Source organism: Dermacentor andersoni, chromosome 1, assembly GCF_023375885.2.
Source record: "Dermacentor andersoni chromosome 1, qqDerAnde1_hic_scaffold, whole genome shotgun sequence".
In the NCBI taxonomy this organism is placed as follows: domain Eukaryota; kingdom Metazoa; phylum Arthropoda; class Arachnida; order Ixodida; family Ixodidae; genus Dermacentor; species Dermacentor andersoni.
Genome location: NC_092814.1, coordinates 157,009,721 through 157,033,006, shown reverse-complemented (window position 1 = coordinate 157,033,006; position 23,286 = coordinate 157,009,721). Strand labels below are relative to the sequence as shown.

The following is a 23,286-nucleotide window of genomic DNA, read 5'->3' as shown; positions in this document are numbered from 1 at the left end:
TTTTCTTGACTCCCTAATCATCCAAACCACGGCGCAAACTCATAATCGCAACGAAGGCAATCTGCGGTCCATGTATGCCAAGTGCCTTAGTCATGTTTTGAGCCGCACATGAAAAGGGCGCCAGCGCTTCCGCTTCATTCATTGTGAACAAGGCTCCCGTGGGGGAGCCGAAACGTAAATATGTATTTTAAACCATTTTGGTTGGTGTCCGGACCACCTCTAGGGTCTGTGAAGGAGTACGTCTACCTAGGTCAATTAATCACAGGGCATACTGATCATAATAAGGAAATTTACAGAAGAACAAAAATGGCTTGCAGCGCATACGGCAGACATTGTCAGATCCTGATAGGAAGCTTACCATTATCATTGAAAAGAAAGGTCTAAAATCAGTGCATTTTACCGGTGCTAACATATCAGGTAGAAATTTGGAGACTGACAAAGAAGCTTCAGAACAAGTTAAGGACCGTGCAAAGAGCGATGGAACGAAGAATGGTCAGGCGTAACGTTAAAAGACAGAAATAGAGCGGTGTGGATAAGAGAGCAAACAGGGATAGCCGGAATTCTAATTGACATAAAGAGAAACATATGGAGCTGGGCAGTTGATATAATGCGTAGGTTAAATAACCAGTGGACCAATAGTGTTAAATAATGGGTGCCAAGAGAAGGGAAGCGCAGATGAGGACCGCAGAAGGCTAGATGCGACGATGAAATTAAGGAAATTCGCAGGCGCTATTTGGAATCAGTTGGCGCATGTCAGGAGTAATTGGTGATTGCAGGGAGAGGCCTTCGTCCTGCAGTGGACATAAATTAGGCTGATGATGATAACTACTCAATATTATAATCAGAGCAGACCTGTCAATAGAAAATTATAGGCCATCAAGAAAAATTCCCGGTCTATCGGTCTGTTGCTCAATACGTGCTGCATAACATTTTTCTCCAAGCCTGAAAGGAGCCCACAACAGTACGCGAAAGTTCCCGCACGACAAGTCACGCGACACATTTTCGTGCAACCATAGACGAAGGTCGGTCCACCGACCAATACTGTTGGGCATTAAACCAACAGGACAACATAAGGACAGCATGCGGTGGATTACGTGTACTTATTCATTGAATTAAAGAAATGATAAATAAATGGATATGAAAGTGGAGGAATAAACAACTGGCTGCAGGTGGGATACGAACCCATGTCTTCGCATTACAAGTGCGACGCTCTAACCAGTTGAGATACCGCGGCGCCGTTCTCCCATCCACTTTCTGGAGTATTTATGTTTATCAAATATAACTAACCCTGGGAGCTGTAGCCAACGCCACCACTCACAAGCCTTGGCGGTGGATGTGGAACATCCGTTCTGCCGCAGGCGTCACGTGTACGTGAACTTTTTCGGTGAACTCAACTGGCCAATAAACCCACGCACGTTGGCTGAAGGCATCAATGCTTCTGGATTCGAGATCCTCGCTATGTAATCAAGCAGAGGAAAGGAAACTGAGGGGCCCGATTTTATTAGACATATAAGAACGGAGACAATATCATAAGTACAAGTAATTTCCCCTATGCTTTCCTTGGTGTCTTTGTTCGTTGGCTTCCTACTAAAAAAAATTAAATTGTGGGGTTTTACGTGCCAAAACCACTTTCTGATTATGAGGCACGCCGTAGTGGAGGTCTCCGGAAATCTTGACCACCTGGGGTTCTTTAACGTGCACCTAAATCTAAGTACACGGGTGTTTTCGCATTTCGCCCCCATCGAAATGCGGCCGCCGTTGCCGGGCTTCTTATGATATGACTATATACAGGGCGTTTTTTCTAGCTGCACCCAATTTTTAAAATTAGAAACATAAATCACGATAACACTATGCTTACCATTCGAGTGTACGGATTGGCAGCCTCTATATACAGTGCAGTTTCCGCACTTACATGCGTAATTAGCGAAGTTACGGCAATGAACTTTCAAATTATCAACAATGGGTGGGTTCGGCAAATGAGTACTTTGGGGCCCGTCCTCGATTTTACCTATCCCAAAGATCACATTTTGAATAGCGGAATTCATGTGGGAGCTACGCGAACAATTAGTTCCCCTTGGCAAGCTGCTTGAAACCGAAAGTGGCTGGAAAAAGCGCGTCTGTGTCGTCGATGTGACCGCCCCCCTCTGAGGTCACCGCTAGTGACCGAAAGGATTACTACAAGCGCTGCAAAGACAACCTGTTCAATGCATCCAGAGTTGAGCGCACTCAACACAGCTTTATTCCTGGAAGCACTGCTCAGGAAGCTACTCGCTATAGCGAACGTATACGTATTTCACACAGACACACACGCGCACGCACGCACGCACGCACGCACGCGCACGCGCACGCGCACGCGCACACGCACACACGCACACGCACACACGCACGCACGCACGCACGCACGCACGCACGCACGCACACACACACACACACACACACACACGTACGTACGTACGTACGTACGTACGTGCGCGCGCGCGCGCGTAATATTATTCCTATTACCTGCCTTTAAAGGAACTGTTCAAAATAATGGCCATTCGTAGCAACACACATCATCAACCCGTCTTTCCTTTTATGGAGTCCAAGACTCGCGTGAGAACTGCAGATTGAATTGCAGCATATGCAGCAATGATCCTTGCTTTGAGGTCTTCCACAGTGGCAGGTTCAGTCGCGTAAACAACCTTCTTCACATATCCCCAAAGGAAGAACGGCCACAGAATGGGCCCCTTCCGTCCTATCCATTGAAGATGGAAAGCGCTGTGAAGGTACGACACAACCCTAGAAGGGGAATGCGGACGAGCGCCGTCGTGTTGGCACCAAGTATCTTTCAAGAGGATTAGAGGCAGTTCAGCGATGCATCCTCCTACGACTTCTTCCAGTATTCGCTCGGTGTATAGCGTCTCAGTAAGTGTGCCATCAACAAAATACGGCCCGATAACTTTGTCATCGTAAATCGCGCACCACACGTTAACCGACACCGTACTTGGTGGTCGTGCTCACGGAGCGAGTGGGGATATAAATTTGCCCGATAATGTGCATTGTGAATGTTCGAAACTGAATTTCGACAAAACTGGGCTTAATCTGTACAAAAGATTTTATTGAGGAAATCTGGTTCTCCGTCTAGTTGAATCAGCGCCCAATTGCAAAAGTCCAGGCGTTTCAAGAAGTCCGTGTCTCTTAGTTCTTGGTGCAGGCTCAGATGAAATGGGTACAATCGATGTTTCATGAGGACTCTCGACACTGTTTTGATGTTTGCTCCTCAAGACTCGGCAACTTCTCGCGTGCTTGCTTCGGACTTTGCCACAATATATCCGAGTATTACTTCTTCGAATTCTCTGCTTATCACATATTCTTTCGGTGTCGGCCATGTCATTAGCGATCTAGTTACAGCAAAAACGTTGAACACGCGTATAAACGGTGTGTGTGCAAGAGCGCGCTGGCCTGGATGGCAGGCCTAACAGTATTGCGCCTCTAGACGAGCGTTTCTGTTCATATAGTCAAGTGATCACCATGTCAATTTTTTCTTGAACTGACAGCGTAATGTCGATCAGTGAAGCCATTCTGAGCTGTGTCGTTCGCAGTCGACGCTACAGACTGATATGAAGCAGTGCCCGTAGTACCTAAAAGGCCTAAAAGCACAGAGAGCGGGGTTGGCGCTACAGCGCCAACGCGGCGCCCAACGGAATGACTAAGTAAATTTTGCGGCCTGCCGGCATTGAATCGCTAGGTCAACGCCGCAGACAGAAAGGAGATAGCGCAAACTGCTCGCGTGGCCGGACCGGCGGTGACCTTGAAGGCGACATCGACGACACAGACGCTCTTTTTCCAGCCAGTTTCGGTTTCAAGGAGCCTGCCAAGGCGAACGATTTGTTCGCTTAGCTGGCATATGAACTCCGCTATTCAAAATTTGATCGTTAGGATAGGCAGTGTCGAGGACGGGCCCAAAGTATTCATTTGCTGTAGCCATCTATTGTTGGTAATTAGAAAGTTAATTACGGTAACTTCGCTAATTAGGCACGTAAGTGCGGAAATTGCACTGTATCTAGAGGCTGCCAATCCGTACACTCGAATGGCAAACATAACGTTACCGTGATTCATATTTTTCTAATTTTAAATATTTGGTGCAGCTAAAAAAGAACATCCTGTACATAGAAAGGGGTACGTAATAGGGGTAGCGGTACGGACGACGCACCCCTACCCCTTACATCTGTCCTTGCTTGCTTAAATGACATACAAATAAACATGTCGTGGCATCGTTTTAAAGATTTATTTCATGTTCGCCCATGCTTAGGTCTTTTTGTGTGTATTGATATGAAATTTGAGCTAATAGAAAAAAATTCAATGATTGCCTAGTGAGTAGAGCGGTCGGTTGGGAATGGAAGGATTTGTTTGATAGAACCTCGCCGCAGCCTGGAGGAGAGCTGTCATTATTCTGGTCATTGGCAGCGTGACAAGTTTTCTTTCTTTCGTTTCCCACTACCGGTAACGAAACATCTCCCTTACCTTGACCAGCGTCAGCGAAACTTTGTGGACCCCACGAACTCAGCGGTAACCTTTGAAAGAATACCAGACTATAGCGAGGCAATCCTTGACTGTTCAAGACTCTCCTTTAATGTCTGACGGATACCTAGTTATTTGTGTTTGTAATCTGTTCATGTATAATATATTATATCTGTGGTTACGCTAGCGGTAAAGAAAGAGCGCTCTAATAGTCGCATCGCCATGGTAGGCTAGAATTTTCGACATACTGTAACGGGCTTTAGGCGAAGACGCAGATAAGCGACACTGAATGAAGGGACGGTTGAAATGAAGCTAAGAACTCAGGCTATTTCTTGACGTTTTCGTGCAAAATATAATGACGCCTGGCCATTGTGTCATATAGCGTTAACAATACATATCACGCGGTCATAACAGGTGCCAAAGAATGCGCCCAAAGATACATTATGATGCCATCTGATAGTGGAACTCACTAGGTGAAGCCTGTGCGAGAGAAGTGTCATAGACACAGCAGAAGTGATGAGGACATAAAGTGTAAAATCGAGCGCGAAGGTGTCTAGGTGGGCGGCCCGAAAGCCAGCCCTAAAATTGGAATTGCACGTATTTCGCAGCGAGAATGTGATTGAGAGGAGCTACAGATTGTGCGACGACACATTCCTTGTTTGTTTCAATGAGTATACATGCTTTATTATTTTTATTTTCAATTCAGAACATACTGCGGTCAAGTAGGCCAAGCATGTGTGATTTACATGAAAAATAAATGAGCAATAGAGGCATGTTGATGAAGAGGCAGGAAGAAGCACTGCAGGCTGGCTTACGAGGAGTTCACATATTCAATGTACATAGCGAGGCTATTAAAAGTCAGATGACGTAGCAGGAGCTAAGTGTCGCCAAGCTTTCCACCTGATCTTCTAGTTAATCCAACATTACGTATCAATACCTGCCTCAACATCTTTCAAAAATTATTTGTGTGGTTTAGATGCGTTTTTCTCATCATTTAAACTGTTTTGATGCAACTCTAATTAGTAAACATGTAGACGATCACAAAGGCAAAACACACGACATAAATAGACGGTATAGACGGACACAAGCGCTGACTTATAGCTACCAATGCACAGTTGGATATCCGAGAGTGTGTCTATCTACCGTATTTGTTTATGCAGGAAGTCCGGTCTAAAAAAAAAGTTCGAACTCTGGCTTCCTCTAGCCATCGAGGTTTCTGGCGTATGTGATCTCGTGATCCCGTGGCGCTTGAGCTCATGTGCGGCAGGTACGTACCACGCGTATGCTTGTGCGATTCAGACGAGATTGCTTGCAGAATTCCACAAAAGGTTCTAAATATCCCTCAATCATGTCCCTCAATCATGTGCGCACCGCAGAACAGCTTTCTCTCGGCCCAAAAGCCAACATGAAGGAAGCACGTTACCGGCGAGAACTTGGCGCTGACAAAATAGTGCTAAGATATTTTGCGTGCTATGCTGAAGTACTGCATCGCGTTTTACGAGTGGTATGCTTTATTCAGTCCTAAATACCGAGCCGTCTTTCGCATTTGTCCGTAAAGTGCTTCACTTTCTACTTGTATGCGAGGGATATATCACAGACAAATAAACGAACATTGCAGTGAGGAATTCCAGACAGTGCGGAAACGATACGCAGCCTAACGTACACAGCGCCTGGCTACCGGCGGAAGTAGGCCCCCGTAAAGAAATTAGGGAACCTGCGTCATCCATGCATCGACTTCACACGTAGCAAGGGAGACGGCCACTCGCAACATTTTGTGGAAGCACTACCGCGTGTCGCGAGGAAATACACCACACCATGGCTCGCCGAGCTCATAATGATAATAGTGGCAGAAGTTGCTGGCACTGCAGCATCAACTAACAAAATATCTTCACATGTACGAGCCTCAATAAAAAAAAAGGATTTAGAAGCAAAGGACACCAACTAAAATGAAGACAATTGAAACTCGCTACGCATGAGATAGTGCACTCATTGTTCATCGAAGCGCAGCTGTGGCTTAATGAGGCTATAGTATATTTCACTTCTATGTATAGTATTTTTTCCCCACACCATTATTCTGGGGACTTTTATTTCTTGGTATATTTTATCGTTTATCCTGTTACTTGATTCGTGTAGTGCTCATTGGGGGACAGGAAAAGCAATCTTCGTATTCTGGAAATGTACATCGTTTAATGTTCTCTCCTCATCCATATATGTGTACCATATTAATAAGCGGAAACATTAACGTGCCTCACTGCCTGGATGAGAGCAGACTTCCGCAAATTAAGGACGGCAGTTTTCTGGAGGAGGGAGCCGTGAGAAGTTAATTTTACCAAACCAAATGGATAAAAAATATACATAATGTTTTGTTAGTTTGTTTACTTTTTCTTTCTTTCTTTTTTTCCGGCAGTAGCAAAGAATTGTTTGTACAAAATCTATACGTAAGGTTGCTACACAGTAAAATTAGTATCCCCCCTTTCACGTGCCCATTTAAACGGCAGAAAAATACACGACGCTGTAGCTGCTTAGCTTGAAGAATTAAGCTCTCATTACTTACATTCAGCTTAACTTTAAAATACATATTATTTCATAACATTCCTTCGTCTCACTTTCATGGCCTGTTCAGAGCAGCTAATTACCTCATCCATCTCCGTCGTCTGTGTGCCGTCATCATTCTTATTTATTTGCGCTTGAAGGCTTTTGGTGAGGTATTAATGTCAGAACAAGGTAACAAGCACTGTACAAACTGCTGGAAAAGTGACACCCACACGGTGGACAATAGATAGCAGGGATAATTCGCGCGAATTTTGAAGTGGAGATTTGCAAAAACGTTTTAAAACTCATTGAGTAAATCTGCGCACAGTCAACAGATGATGCTAGCATCTGCATTTTGACAAGTTTTGCACATGTTCACGCAGCCGGGAACCTATAATTTCGCTTCAAAGGTTCCATGCCCTTGCCTGCAGCCTTTTGAAAGGTCAGCTTTCTTTCTTGTCATGTGTACACGTAAAACAGTGTCAAACAACGATTATTCTGAACTACCGTAGTATATTCGAAACAAGGTCCGGAGCAAAATCGCCTTCTCGTTTTGGAGGAAGTTTATTTTAATGGCAGCTCTAGAACGGGCACCGGCCGAGATCCCCACGCGGAGCAGCGTATAGACAGCCCGGCCGAAATCGGTGCATTCGACCGGAAGTCTGCGTGGCAGACGATGTCAGATATCAGATAGCACGCGAAAAATGAAGTGACTCAAAAAGCAGCGAGGAATCTGCCTCAGACGACGGCAGAGGACGAATGCGCGCGTTTCACGATCTTTTCCGTTGGCCAAACAAAGAGGTCCAAAACCGTGGAACCCACAAGAGTGGGCCGTGCCCCAGAGCTGAAAGAAAAAGGCCATGGGGAAGTTGCTTTCTGGTGAGATTAGACTTGTATCACTGTTGGAGCTTGAGTTTTCATGCAACGAAATCGCTAAAATTCCGCACACGATTCATCTTGCCAAGAGGGTGCATAGAGACGTTGGCGTTAGGGACCACCCGATAGCCAGGTTTCTTTGAGCATCCGAAACTGTATTCACTTCAAATAGCAGACAATGACGGCAGCGCCGCAACGAATGCCAATTCTTTTGTTTTACATGAATTACAAATGGACACCAGTGGCTACTGATTACGCGATTACTTCTTGTTACGTGACATTATGTTGCTTCACGGCAACCCGAGACAATTGCTCACTGACCATAGCCGTCACTTTCTCTCTCTAGTCATTGCCGACATACTGCGTTCCTGTTCGACGCAACACAAATTGACTTCTTACTATCCCCAGACCAACGACCTCAACGCTTGAACCGCAATCTCACAGACGTGCTTGCTATGTATGTTTCGCCGGACCACCGTTATTGGGACCTTGCTCTTCCCTACGTAACTTTTTCGCACAATTCCTCTCGTCATGATACAACTGGATTTTCGCCTTTCTATCTAGTGTACGGACGAGAATCGACTTTACCTTTCGACACTATGCTCCCACCATCTGCCGCCTCCACTACCGAGTACGCACGTGATGCCATCGCGCGGGGTGACCACGCCCGTCAGCTTACCCGCGCTCGGCTTGCGGCATCACAAAGCAACCCGAGACGTCGCTATGATGCTTCGCACCGCGAAGCGATTTTCTCTGCTGGTGCGCTTGTGCTTCTCTGGCTTCCTCATTGCTGTGTGGGCCTCTCCAAAAAGCTTCTTTCCCGGTACACGGGACCAGGAAACATTTGTGGTTGGCTACCCTGAGCCTGAGTTTTTATTCCAGGCATGCATACATATGCACATGGCTGAGGAGAAGAAAAAAAAGCTAAATTGCAGCTTGGTGGTGCTCCCTTCCCCCGTGTGCATGCCCCTGTACCAGGGGAGGGTGAAAGGGATGTGATAGACGAAAGAGAAAAAGTGTTCGACGATTACGATAATCCCTAATGAGAAATTGGAGCATAGTTGTATACGTGTTTTCATTTCGCGATATTATGAGGCAGAGAATTTGAGTCCGAAATCACCACACCTACTGGCAGTGGGCCAGTGCAGTCAGCGCCTTCGCAGAGGGAGGGGCAATATGGGAACGCTGGCATGATGAGCAGCATCCAAGCCAGCTGTGGAAGAATTAGACGACGACGAATGCGCAAGCAGTGGTACGAGTGCGAGGGGCAGTATGGGAACGCTGGCATTATGAGCGGCATCGGAGCCAGCTGTGGAAGTGGACGAGCGCGTTCGATATCGCGGTTACGCCGAGGCACGCCGACGCTCAACCCAGGAAGGGGCGCATAAGAGCTGCGCTCTAATAGAATACGAAAAGAAAACACACGCACATGCACACGCACACACACACACACACAATACAGAACTGTTTTAGTGGGTGCTGTCATGCAGTCTGCGAAGGCGACATGATCTATCCGCCTATATCCAGGAGCTGCTCGCAGTGGGCATATCTTTACTCACGTGTACGTTGGTGAGTGAAGCATGGGCAAGAGTTCCCCATAATGTAGTAAACATTAACACAACTCGACGGTCATCGGAATCCCGGTCGACACCTGCCAGATAATCCCGTTATATGGGGGCGGGACATACGAGTCGCTTGTGCATTTGTATCATAAACGATCGCTCAATGACTTGCGCAGCTCCTTGCGATGACAGGATAGAATAAGCACCGTGTCGGTCATCCACAAACAACGGGCATGAAGCGATCTTTTGTACGGAGCTCAACAGGTTTTATTATTATTATTATTATTATTATTATTATTATTATTATTATTATCATTATTATTATTATTATACACAGAAACATTCGTACACAAAAAAGGGGACAAACAGGCATATAACAACTGTCAGAAGACGGAGCAGAACGCCTGCCTATACTCTAGTCTTTAGAAACAAGAAATTAGAGAAAGGAAGAATACAAGGAAAAGGAGAGAGGTCAAGTGGCGCCCTTTAAGATCCAGACATAAAAATGTTTTCTTAAAATGTGCTGCCGGGCCTTTGAAACGGTATTGCGAACGAAGATCACGTCTATAATAGTAATGGAGGTAAGTGGCAGGTAATTGTATTGCCCTTAGAATCTCAGGTCTGAGAAAATCATTTTTATTTACAACATGTCTGGCACCTCATTGCATTCTCCACTTGAGTTCGTGGAAAAATTACTTCGAACCGCTCGTCGCAGCACATGTGGGCATTGTTGAGTAAGAAACAATGAGATGTATAAAGAAGCTTTTCACATGTATTTTGAGAGCCAGAACAGGATTTGCATAAAAATAAGAGATAAGTTTCATGTGTAAATGCACAAGAGTGAGGCCACAAATTGAATTTACTCGCGCACGACATGGTCATTAGCACCTTAGAAGTACAGAAGACCTGCACATACCATGCAAGGGCCATCCTTTAAGCTTCCGAAAAGGGCACTAGAAATGTGTTTTCTCGCTACCTGACGTGAAATAACGTAGGGACAGCGCATTAGCTGGTCTCCACACGGCTTCAGTGGTTCTTTAATGCGGTTCTTTAATGAGTCCGGAGCTAACAATCTCCCATGTTTAGAAGCGCTCACAAACATTTCGCAAAGGCCAGAGGGTGCGATCATAACACAGTTTCGCATTTTCCGCCTAATGTAGATTTGTGTCTGGTTAAACTTTTCAGCAGTAATTCGCCATTCACTGCCGCTCTTTAATTTGATTTCCTGGAATTGCGATCGTCAAAAAGGTCTGCCAGCCGGAGACGACGCTTTGAGACCACAACGTCGTTCACAGCACATTACTTACATGGTCATTAATACGGGTCGTAACAGCGTTTATCTATGGTTATTGGGGGAAGACATAGTTAATTTTCACGCAGGGATCTTAATGGTTGTAGTTTGGGCGAAGAACTGGAACTATAAAGCAGCCACTCTCCATCACTGACACTGTGCCGAGACGGTACCTTTGATTACACATAGCACAGGGACTACGTGCAAGGCAACATCGTTGGGTTTGACCGCAATCGCCGATTACGTCGCTTCAGAGCCGAGCCTGTTCTCGTTAATCACGCGTAGCAGGCTCTCAGGCAAGCCTTTCGCCCTTTTTCAGATTACGTCAGTTATGTAACCGTCAATTAAGCAATGTGACTGAGGCGGTGGCCGTGCCATTCACCCATCAGTTACATATGTAAGTCATGCGATGACAGCGACGATTAATTATCTAAAGAAATGTCCCTGTTTCATCGTTGCATTGTGTCGATAACCGCAGTGTTTCCACTGCACAATATGTGACTCTAAAAGGCATCGACGAGTCCATAGACCGGCGACGTTGCTGTTTCCGTCACCGCAGACCTTTTCGCTTCCACTCACAGACACAAAGTGACTGCCTCATTTGATTAAGTCTCGGATTTTTCGGTGATAAGTGTAAGCAGGGGTCGGGGGTAAATAAACGGAAAGAGAGGCAATCTAACCGGATGAGGAGCAATCGGTTTGCTACCCTGCACTGGGCGAGTAAAAAAAAAAAAGTAGTCATTCGCACAGGTCAGTTTTTCCCGGGAATCGCACCATCTCCTTCGCTGACAATCGGCGCAGCTGCTTTTGTGATGTCTCTCTTTAGTACATTAAATCATGGTAGCTTGTGGACCATTCGTCTACTCGAGAGTGGATACCACCGCTTTCAGTGTATCGAATACATGCACTGCACTGTGAGCCGGCGCAGTATGTTGGTTGTTTAAACGCACTCAGATAATGTCCATTAATTACAGCAGTACAGATATGACTTGCCTATCTGAAAGTGACACTTAACCAGCATGAGTGTACAGTGCTCGTCAGAGCAGGGGCCTGCTGGGTGCAGTTCGGAATACCGACGGCAGTTTGTGGCTGCTATATAAAGTGCACTTCTATGTTCACAGTATTATCTATCCTTGCAGCGCTGGGTGTATACCTCACGTTGAGGGCACGTCGGCAACAGGAACTGCAATGCCTGACTGTTTGTAGGGATGTCCTGCACTTTCGTATGCACTTACTGCCAAGGAGCCCCAGTATATCAAAAGCTCGTGGTCCGACTAAGAAAGGTGAGTATGCTGTAGGGCAAGCCTAACATCAGATCTTCCGGGGGTCAGATGATTGATGCCACTTACAAGGAAGTCCACTGCCTGAGACGCTATCACCGTTTCAGTCTTAATCAGTCTTACCGAGTGCTTTAGAGAATACTTAAAGGGAATTGATTCGCTGTATGAGAACGGCGCTATAAATATTGTCCAGTCAGTGCACGTTTGCCACTAGCCCAGGCGAGATCGACAATGCAGTATATCAGCGGCAGCGCTTAGATGTCGCCGATGACATCATGCTTCCACCGCGAAGCTGCTTCCTTGTATTTGTCCTCTGCGACACTTTATGTAGTGGGTTTGGAGTTGCCAAACACGTCATTGGACTGATACGGCATCCCTGTGTTAACATTTCGAAAGCTATTGCCAACGTACCCGACAGACATACTGAACTCGTGCTGACAAATTTCACCAGTAAACAATGATATATTTTTAAACGCACGACTCTTGCTTACTGCGGCGCATTGTCGGCCCATGGCAAAGCAGCGCCTGCGCATTGCACGAAAGCGCTGCTGACGTTCCTGTGGGCCACGAGCCTTAACGAAACTTTGTAAATATCTCTATAGTGTATACATGTTTGTGTTTGACTTTATGTGTTGTTAAGTGTTTATCACTGCATATATCATTATCATCACCCCGCACCTGGATTAGCATGTCAGGCGAACAGCCAGGCTAACATCTCCAGCATATCACTAAAGCTCGTATCTTGCTTGTATCTGTCTCTTGCTTACTTCAACAACATCGCAATGATTCAATACAAACATTTAGTACATATCTAGGCATCCATGGGCCCTACGCCTGCACCTGGTATTCCATGTCAGAGAAACTTTACCTCCAGTCGAACGCAACAACATTCTTGCACTGATAACTCAGATTCTCGACTGGTTTTCATTGACATGATGGGTTGAAATTAAATTCTGCGGTTTTACGTGCCAAGACCACCATTTGATTATGAGACACGCCGTAGTGGGGTACTTGATCTCCAGGGGATCTTTAACGTGCCAAATTAAGGATGTTAATTTAGCGCTTTGGGCTGCTGTGCTGAGGAAACAGGGTTCGAAACCAACCATCGGACCAACTAGAGTCACTGAGTATGTGGCAATGTGAACATACGTACCGCTTTACAACGAACCGCTTTCACGCCTACATGGGTAACTGTAGATGCGGGACTGGGTAGTTGCTGCTGTTCAATAAAACTGTTTGACGCCGACTTGGGGCACTGGTTATGTGCCACTCGGTCTGTGCTGGTCTTCAATTAACCTTTTTGATGCCAGCTTAGAGCACAGTGTATGAGCCTGTAGGTGTGTGCCGCTCTTCAATGAACGCCTTTGACACCAACTTTGGTAGCTAGGTATGTGCCACTGGGAATGTACCGTTCTACAAAGACAAAAAAAATCCTTTAAATTTCTGCCATGATGGGCGGAGCCGAATAAACGTCACAAGGGTTCCTCAAGGTCGGCAACCTGACGCATTAGCAGGCTGCGCCACAATTGCACTGGGTATGTGCCACCTTTTCAACTAACGCGTTTCACGCCAACGCTTTGGCGAGCAGTGCCATGAATGCACTGGGTATGCGCCACTCTACAATGAACCTCACGCCAACATCGGTCACTGAGTATGCGAGACTGGGTGTGCGGCAAGTGCGCGCACAATTCTGAGCACTCGCAGGCACCGGCGCGCCACGCTTCTCGTCTCGGAGGCCACGCGCGGACTTCTCGGTAGCGCCACGAGAAGGCGCTGCGCGTCCAGAAAGAACCGTAAAGCGGCAACACATGGTCCGATCCGGCGTCCGACGCGCCGGAACGGTAGCCGGAAACGAGGCGTTTTCCGGATCGGACGTCAAGCGTGCGACAAACTGGGCCGGTTTTAAGAGATGAGCCTGGTTGCCACGTGACGCGTTTCTCGGCGTTCGCACGCACGGGCACGCCATGCATTTCGAACGCCACTCGCAGGCTTCGCGGTGGCGGCGCGAGATGGCGCTGAGTGTTCTTAGGGAAGCGCGAAAGAAGACTACCGCTGCAGTACACGCCGTCTCGACGGCTGCAATACAATGTGTGGCTATATTGATTCAATGCTAAACGCATTACCATCGACAGTCATCGTGAGATAGGTTCTGCCGAATTTTGTTTTAGACCATACAGAATGTCTTAAAATCTCTTGTGGCAGATAACGTAATTGTAGTGCTGGAGATGGATTACTCAAAGCGAAACTCAAACGAAGCTCAAACAAGAAACTAAAATGCATAATCAACAAATTAGCAGAATTTACTAAGTAACTTTTTAATTATTTACTCCATGGCACATATTGCAGTTCACGAATTGTAGCCAGCGAGTTTACCAAACATCCACTTGGAACGAATTCTAAGGATCGCACGGGTATCGAGACACGCGTAGTGAAACTTGCGGCCAAAAAAAAAACGCTTTTGTTCCGCTTACTTTTTTAACAAACCGCCATTCTAGCATCGAAGCAAAGAGGCAACTTTGGGAATAAATATCTCGAAATTGATGCCATCCTGGAAATTCGTTTCATTTGGATACGCCTTGCGAATTCACCGGCTGCAATAGGTGAGCTGCAATATGTGCCACAAAATAACTAATTGAAAGGTTAATTATTGAATTTTTCCTAATTAGACTCTTGATCCTTTCGATTTCGCGTGCAAGTAATGTTCGCCTTTGAGTAATCCAGCTCAATGACTAGAATTATGCTTTCTGAAACGCAAGATTTTAAAAGAAAAGTCCGTATGGTCTAAACAAAAACAGCCGGTATAATTGGAGCTGGCCCAACGTGTTTGGGCGACATGTTTCTCAACATCTGTGCTGCCAACAGCAACAATATTGCTGTCGGCAGCGTCAAATTGAGGCGATCGCGTTGTTGGCGAACAACAAATTGTGGGCGGCCCCAAGTGCAGCAGTATTCTTCAGCCCCGCGTCGGTCTTGCACATCTGGCCGACGCGTGCTTCCTCTTTTTTTGTTTTCCCCCTGTTTATTTTGATAGCGAGGCGCTCGGAGTCGGTATATGCCCAAAGACCGTTCTACTTTTCTCTTGTAGTTTTCTTTCACTGCGCAGCTCGCGGCGCAATTCAACGAGAAACGAGCACATTACGCTGCTGCTCTACAAAAACCCGCTGCCCCATCAGGTAGAACTGCGTTCGGCCTCTACGCGATGCAGCATGCTTTCTGATGCAGCATTATTTCCGTGCTTTCATTGTGCGGCGCGTTGCTGTAACGAGCGCTTCCCGCGCCTCTCACCTGGCGAAACTGTCTCCACCATGGCTGCTTGCCACGACCACCTATCCACCACCTATCCACCGTGACGTGCCACACTGGCGTGCGCAAGAGTGCTTAGAGTTGCTCAAAGTGACGATGAAGTCCCAATTATAGGTACATTTCCTTGCAGAAAAAACTCGCTGTAGGCAAAATGTAACACAGCGGAAGCGTCTTGCACCGTTCTTGCTTTCCAAGCATGACTGATTTTTTTTTCTTCCTTCGGTATAATTAAAGTACAGAAAAACAAGCGACCGCTCTCGTTTCGACTAGAGCTGTTATGTTCTCAAGATTATTTCAATTTCCATTGTGAAAATATCGTTAGCCAGCTGTTTGCCAGCAAGTTGCCGGCATTTGTTAACGTGTTTCCTAATATCCGACGGTCGTGCAGTGGGACAAGGCCACTGACGACTCGTTTCTCATGCGGTTGGGGCAACTATCGACCACTGTGAACATGATCCCTTGCTGTGCGATCCAGAAAGAGTGCGACAGAATGACTCAAAAGAACCGCACTGATGTTTCGGTCATCGGATTCGCTTCCACGAGCAAATATGGGGAAGCAACAATTACTTGTTGCAATAAATAGTTGTCATGCAGAAGAGCCGGCGTTCTTATTTTATAACATCCATGCTTGACAGCGCATAACTTTAAGCTTTAATGGGCAGCATTCCAAATAAGTCGACCACTGTTGATCATTAGGCCGCAAGAACTACGACTCTCGCCGAGAGTCTTATAATATGACGCTACTTTTAAACACGCTGGAGAAAAGGGAATTCAAAGATGAGAAAAGTAGCGAAACGGGCGAGTTGGTTCGGCTCATTTTAGGGCATACCTTGAGAAAGAGAGAGAATTGGCACGCGGGTAGAAATGTAAGAGCGAGATGGCGAATGACTACGACCCAGAAGTAATGGCGAGGCGATAGTCTCAAGAGGAACGACAGTAGTAAACACCGACCAATTTCTTTGAACCAAGGCAGCGTAGTCTAAAATACAATGACGTCCACGCAGATAAAACGAATCATTCTTTTCTTTTAAGGCTGCCTGCTTTGAGCTGCTTTGAAAGAACGAAGAGCAGCGGTTCATTAGCCGTGGAACGAAATACTTCCATTTCATAATTCCTTCGGAAATTCAAACGCATTATGCACTAATGTCATTGTTATGGCGGTAAGATAGCCCGGTCTTTTGGTGGGGGCGATATGAGAAAAACTTTCGCCTGCTTAGATTTACGTGCACATTAAGGAACCACAAATGGTCAAAATTAATTCGTAGCCCCTCGCTACGCCGCCTCTGACAAGGCACTGTGCCGTTGCGGGGCGTTGAGCCTCACACTTCGAGGACAGCACAGCCAAAGAGCAAAAGGTGCTCAGCCACAGGGGCGAAGAAAGTACTAGTCTCTGTTTTTAATTCCCTCAAAGCGAATGCTCTATAGGTCGTTATAGTTATACGGCATGCTCAAAAGGCAGCCGTATTTTGAGCGAGCCCATGAACCCGACTGATCAATACATCGGACGCACATCGTTTTTTTTTTTTCATCTCTTTGTGCCTTGTCATGCCCTTGCCGGCGTTCTGTTCTCATAGTGCAGCGGATGTCAAACCAACATAATTTGTGCCTTAAAGAAAATTAGACACGATGGACTCAAATACGGCGACGAGCCTAACGTGACTCAGTGCAGTCGTTCACGCCGCACACGACGCTCACGAGCGAGCGTGGCAGAATCAATGAGAACTATAGCGCTAAGGAAAAATAGAAAGTAGCTTAGCAGCAACAGGGAGAGAGAAAAAAGAAAGTGAGCCGGGAGACGTTCCCATAGCAGTTCGGTTGCAATTTCAGTTTTTGAGCCGAGATATCACTCCCCATGGCCACCACAGGCTCAGCCTCATTCGCAGTTGTATTATAGAAGATGGGTTCTCCTTTAACGGCTGAATAAGCGAAACGTAAATGCTTAAAGCGAAAGAAAAAACGCCATTACTGTTCACATACTAGCTATTTGCGAAGCTCACGAACTATTTTGTGGGGCAAATCCTTTGGCATCACATTGATGGGACACGGCTAAAAGCCAGCAATACCAGGGTGCAAGGCGACGCGTCACGCAAACACACACACGCACGCACGCACCTAAAGCTGTTTTCCTATTCTGCTTACATAACAACAAAGCTTGTCTAATATGTTATTCTGTGTTCATAATGAAGTCGATGTTTAACGTACGCGTTCTGGCTTCAGGGCTGTTCTATTGAATTCACCTTCATTTTCAACAGACTTATTACAGAGCCTCCTGGAGGGGCAGATCGAGGCTAAAGGCTGAAAATGCCTGACAAAGGCATCTGATCTTTTACAGCATGGTAAGCGGTTTAAGGAAAAAAATAATATGCACAGTCATGCTTTCATCACATAAAAAATACAGAAAATATACTCAATCCTCGTCCGCTGCAAAATAATGTAAAAACAATTTTTATATGTATAGTGAGAAAGCTCACAGAGGAAAACGCAGAAATAAAGTCTGCAGAAATGAAGTACACTTATTTGACAGACGAGCATGTTCCTGCCGACGCTAATTACCTTGCGAAGAATTCATAAAACTGACAATACCCTGCACAACACTCAGTTAAATCTCCAGGGAGACTTCCCCCTTACATAACATTTCTGTTAGTTTTACCAATTTTTAACGAAAATCTGGGGCGCCTTATTTTTAGCCGTGTGTTACACGCGTGGGAGATCGCTTCAAGAGAGCTTTGGTAAGGTTAATTAGTTAATCCCACCGATTTATCTTTCTAAATAATCCCTCCTTGAGCTACAAGTAATGGTTAGGTTGAAGCATGCGCTTAAGTGGTTGTCAGCCCGTTTGCTTCCTTTTGAATTGTCAGTTTTTTAGGGAACTAGTCTGCAGAAGCTACATGGGCTGACCATATGTCATTTAAACTCTACAAGCCGGAACGCTTCTTTACAGCCCTTCGTAAAGCATTTTTTTTTTTTACATCCGTCGTGACGATTATTTTGCGCAATCGCAAACGCTTTGGTAATGAAATAGCGCAGCGTATTTCTCTCGAAGATGCGTGCAGCATGTTTCAGGCAATCAGTAAACGGGCGTTCCCCGCAAGGTTTATTCATCCGAAAAACATTGTCGCCTGCCTACACCTTTTAGTCGTTTTCTACTCAACCCTCCCACCACTTGGCGAGCCTCACTGCTGCAAGGCCCTGCTCGACATTTAGAGGTATTGTCAGTGCACATCGGGCGTCGTTTACTTCAGGGTACGCACCTGCGGCCAAGCCAGCGTTTCCTCTGTGGTGTTTGAGCCGTCCACAAGAAGATATAATGATTCCAGGACTGCAGAAGAAGACAGATCTACCGGCCTCTGCTCTAAAACAGCTGAGCTTACTTCTTCTGCATGAAAAGTACAGCAACCACGTGCACATCTATACCCATTGATCGACTACGTCGTGCAGTTCTGGTGGTGCCGTGGTTATACCAACGCGAGGAATGACACTGCGGTTCAAGACATCGCATGTCACGACCTCAACGGTGGCAGAACTAACGGCCCTGCGTCGAGCACTGGAATTCATTGATTCTGAAAGACCTAGAAAATGGGCTGTGTTCTGTGATTTAAAACCGGTATTACAGTGCACGCACTCAGTTCTCCGACACGGATGTCATGACCAGTTGACATACGAAGTCGTGAAACTTTACCGTGATGTCCAACAAAAATGTCACGAGGTCGTTTTTCAATGGGTACCTGGCCATTGTGGAATCAGTGGCAATGATTCCGCCGATAACGCTGCTCGCACAGCACGTCAAGAAGAGCACAGCGTTCCGATTCCGCTTTCGAGGACAGACGCCGCAAGGCAGCTTCGACACCTGGCACGCAGTCTCACACTGACCGAGTGGAACTCGCCAAACTTACGACTTACACGAATGCATCAACTAAACCCGTCCCTGCAACTCCGACCTCCACTCAACGTTCCTTGACGTGAAGCTACGCTTCTCTGTCGCCTTTGGTTAGGAGTTGCTTTCACAAAGGCATACTGACTGACAGTGCAGCATGCGAGGGCTGTGGCACCGAAGAAAACATCGACCACCTGCTGTGCCACTGTCCACGATATGCCTCAGAGAGACAAGAACTTGCCAAAGCTTTCCAAAAACTGGACAATCGGCCGCTTTCTGTGCAGGTGCTGCTGGAACACCGCCACCATCGCCCGTCGGCCCATAAAGCGGTGAAGGCACTTTTGTGCTTCTTAAGGACGACGGACGTGTGCGACAATGTGTGACTGTTAATGCAATTTCTGTAAGATCACACGCGTCAGCGAACTCACCTCAATTCCTCCCTCCTCTCTCCCTGTGATCTTTGTTGTGTCCCTTTCTCATTACCCCGGTGTAAAGTAGCCAACCGGACGTTATTCTGTTTAACCTCCCTTCCTTCTACTTTTCTCTTTCCTTCCTCCTTCTACTCAACCAAAGGAGTTTACTAGCCTATCGGAGCTTCCTTGCTAGCTTTCAATCCCAAGGTAGCATAATAATAAAGAAATCCCTAGAAGGAAACGTAACAGAGAAAATTCGCCTCCTATGACTTCGACGACCGGGCTCAGTTACACTTAGGTAATCCTCCCACAGAAGTCGACGACGACTACTGCATAACGGTACGCATTTTTCCTCCTTACCCCCTTCGCTGCAGGTAAAAAGAAAAAAAAGTGTTGTTCTTGGTGCCCTTCGGAAAGAGATCCGGAAGGAGAACAAGAATTCCAGAGAAATTGCATCAGGCATTGCGCGAAACAGCAGGTGCGCGCCGCGCATGAGAGCGTCGCATCCGAAAACGAGATGACGAAGAAAGCATCCTCGCCGATCATCGGATGCATACACACGCGCGCATTAGATACGCCAGCGAGCACATATGCCCACGCAGATACTATAAAAACGACGACGGGAAATAGATGTCCGCATCAAGCATGCGCGAGTCGGGCATCTCGGCTTCCAAAAGCGGCCTGCACAGCGAAGGAAGGAAGGCCGGACGAAGCGGCGGACGGCGAGAACACGGTTTGGACGGCGCGGCGTACACAAAACGGCGCACGGCTGCGCACAGTCACGCAGCGTGCGACCGCGGCGTTTCGTCGCCAGTGTGTGAAACAAAACGCCTGTTCCTCTGGAAACCAGCATACATTGTGCGAGAAAGCAAAAAACAAACAGGGGAGGGAAAGTGTAGTTTATATTTGCTTCTTCGGCCGAGAGATTCCAGTGAATATGAAGAAAGAAAGCTGCCCTATATGAAGAGGAAAGGAAATGCTCCTGGGCAACCGAGGCCGCATTGCCGCATGGAACTTCATCCCGGCGCACCGAGATTCCACAAGAAGGCGGTGTTCAAACAGCCGCGTAAAGCTCGAAAACAGCTTAAACAAAAACTGCAAACGGTAAGAACGGTGCAGAACGCTCGAAGAGATGAAATAGCCGACAAGACCATCAGACGTGGGTAGGGGGAAAAAGAATACGCCGAAAATGGACCGTTATTTCCCGCGCAAAATAGATACGCAAGGAAAAATGGAAGTGAGAACGTTTGTTGGACTCTGCGCTCAAATGGTTGGAACGGCGACAGAGCTTCGCTTGCTCGATGCGTCAAGATTATGAATTCGCTCCCTGTTGCCGCCGTTGTCCGTTTTTTATTCCCGCATTCCTTTCCCCGGTGGGCTGTGGACTCCGAGAGTGGCAAAGTGGGAAAGATGAGCTCGCTTTCGGTTTGGTCATTCCTTTTGTTAGCGTTTCAGTATGTGTAGAAAAAAAAATACTGAAGCAAAATATCTGTGCCTACAATAACCAGGTAGGAAACTTTTATGGCCTTGCTTTCCGGTCATGTTGCCCTGGCAATGGCACAGTTTTGCTGTTTCTAATCAGGGCAAGTAAAACTGGGGAGTAAATATATTATGCTGTAGTTTTGCTCGTAATCACGATTCTTGAGCTACGTATAAAAATGCCGCTGGGAAACTGATAGCCGCCAGACAGAAATGAAAGGACGCAGATGACTTTAGGAAAATGAGTAGGTTCAACTTGTGTTCACTAAGGAAACCAAGGACGTTATAACGTAAAACTATTGCAAACTTTTCTATTCCAATTCTGTAATCAGCACCCCGCGATTGGTCAAAAACTTTTTCGGACCACTCCCACTTCACCTGTCTGTCACAGGACGTCACGAAAACCGCGATAGCTCCCCATCTGATATGACGTCTACACACTGATTATGCATGATTTGACCGAAAACAGACAAATAGTTATTACTGATTCGACGCCTTATCGCCGTTAGCCCCCGGCTATTGGTCAAAAGATTTCGGGCTGCACCCACTTTACCTGCCTGTCACGCCACGTCACAAAAGCGCAAAAACTCACCGCGTCAAATTGACGTGTACGCATTAAAGATGCATTAATATGCCGAACAAAACTGAATTTTCTTCTGAATAGCCGCAGGCTGCCCCGTTCCGAAGGGAATAAAAGATGGCTGCCACCGATCGCTCAGGCGCTGGGTACTCGCACCTGCCGCAGAGCATGGGTTTATTTGCGTACAATAAAACTTTTTGCGTGGCCGTGTAACATTTTCGAGCACTTTCGGCACGTTTACGACCTCATTCTTCTTCTGAGGATCCGATCATTCTTCTTTGCTGAGGATCAGTTTTCGCGTCATTCTTAAGCTTCCGTTGCATGCCGCCGCGATTTTCGACAAGCCACCGCAAGTTAAATAAGGGGAACCGGACCAATCGCAGTCGCCGGCACCACCTTCTTCATCCGGTTATCGACTTTCAGTGCAGTGGCGCCGCCCTATAGAATCCCTCTCCCCTTGAGCGTGCTCCTCACCTCTTGTCAGCCAATTATATAAGACAAGCCGCTCAGTGTAGGCAATGTTATTAGTTTTTCAAGCAAACAAAAGTGACCTCCTAGTGTTTGATTGGTCTCTTCAGACAACCCTGCGGGTGATCGCCCGGTGCTTGCGTCGACGGTTACGCAAATTTGACGTCAGGAGACTAGAATAAAGACATATTGGAATAGCTTTACGTTATAGGGCCCCAAGTTACACGACGATGAAAAATGCATCTTGTCTTGCAAAGCAAACACATAAGCAACCTTTCTGTGACAGACCTTGCGCAAGTGATCAGGTGCGATTGTTGTATAGCGTAGCGGTAAGCACGTCGTGCTATACAACTGGGCTACTACATACAGTAACGATGTGTAACCAAACTGGCGCCTTGACATCGATTGCTATAGAAATTACGTTAGACACCACAGAAGCACCGAAACAGCACTTGTAATCCCACTGCACACAAACACATTCCACTTTTTACGGACTGCATGCTTTGAAGATGTTAAACTGAGCAAAAGGCGCATTGTTCCAATTGGCCTAGAGTGTCTTTGGCCGCTGTCCTCGTCGGTCAACGGTGGCACGACGAGATAAATCGCAGCAACGAAACGGAAGGCATTCACACACGATAGAAGCCACAAAAAATAGTTAGTAAACCGAAGTGAATAAAGAAGTATCTTGGACCACAAGTAGTCGAGAGGGGAGCACGCACGCAAGCGCCAAGCCTTTGAAGCACAAGCTCGCGTACTTCCCTAAACAGTTTCCTCCACCGTCGACCTCACCCGCCTAGTTTCAGAGGCCTTTATAAGAGGCAACAAGGCGTCGCAGTACAACAACATCGCAGGACTGTAGGATTAGTCAGCACTCTCGTCTCCGCGCTCAAGCTCGTGCGGATATTCTTACTATGCCAGTAACGCCGGCTTTGAAGCACATTTCAGAGCAACATATTGTCTTAGGTCGGCGCCGAATGGAAGGGTTTGGAACCACGACGCCGGAAATATCCAGGCGGAGACAACTGGGCTCGACACAAATGGGGAACGTTAGTAAGCCAACAAGAACAACAATTCCGGTTTGTTGCCCCAAACTAGAGGAGGGAAAAGGGGTGACAGAAAGATAACCGA

At 46.7% G+C, this 23,286-nt stretch overlaps 1 protein-coding gene across 1 annotated transcript in view; it reads right to left on the bottom strand.

The window, feature by feature from the left end:
- Positions 1 to 23,286, bottom strand: part of LOC129380785 (uncharacterized) — a 215,359-nt gene that overhangs the window by 153,820 nt on the left and 38,253 nt on the right. The gene's annotated exons all lie outside the window — the stretch shown is intronic.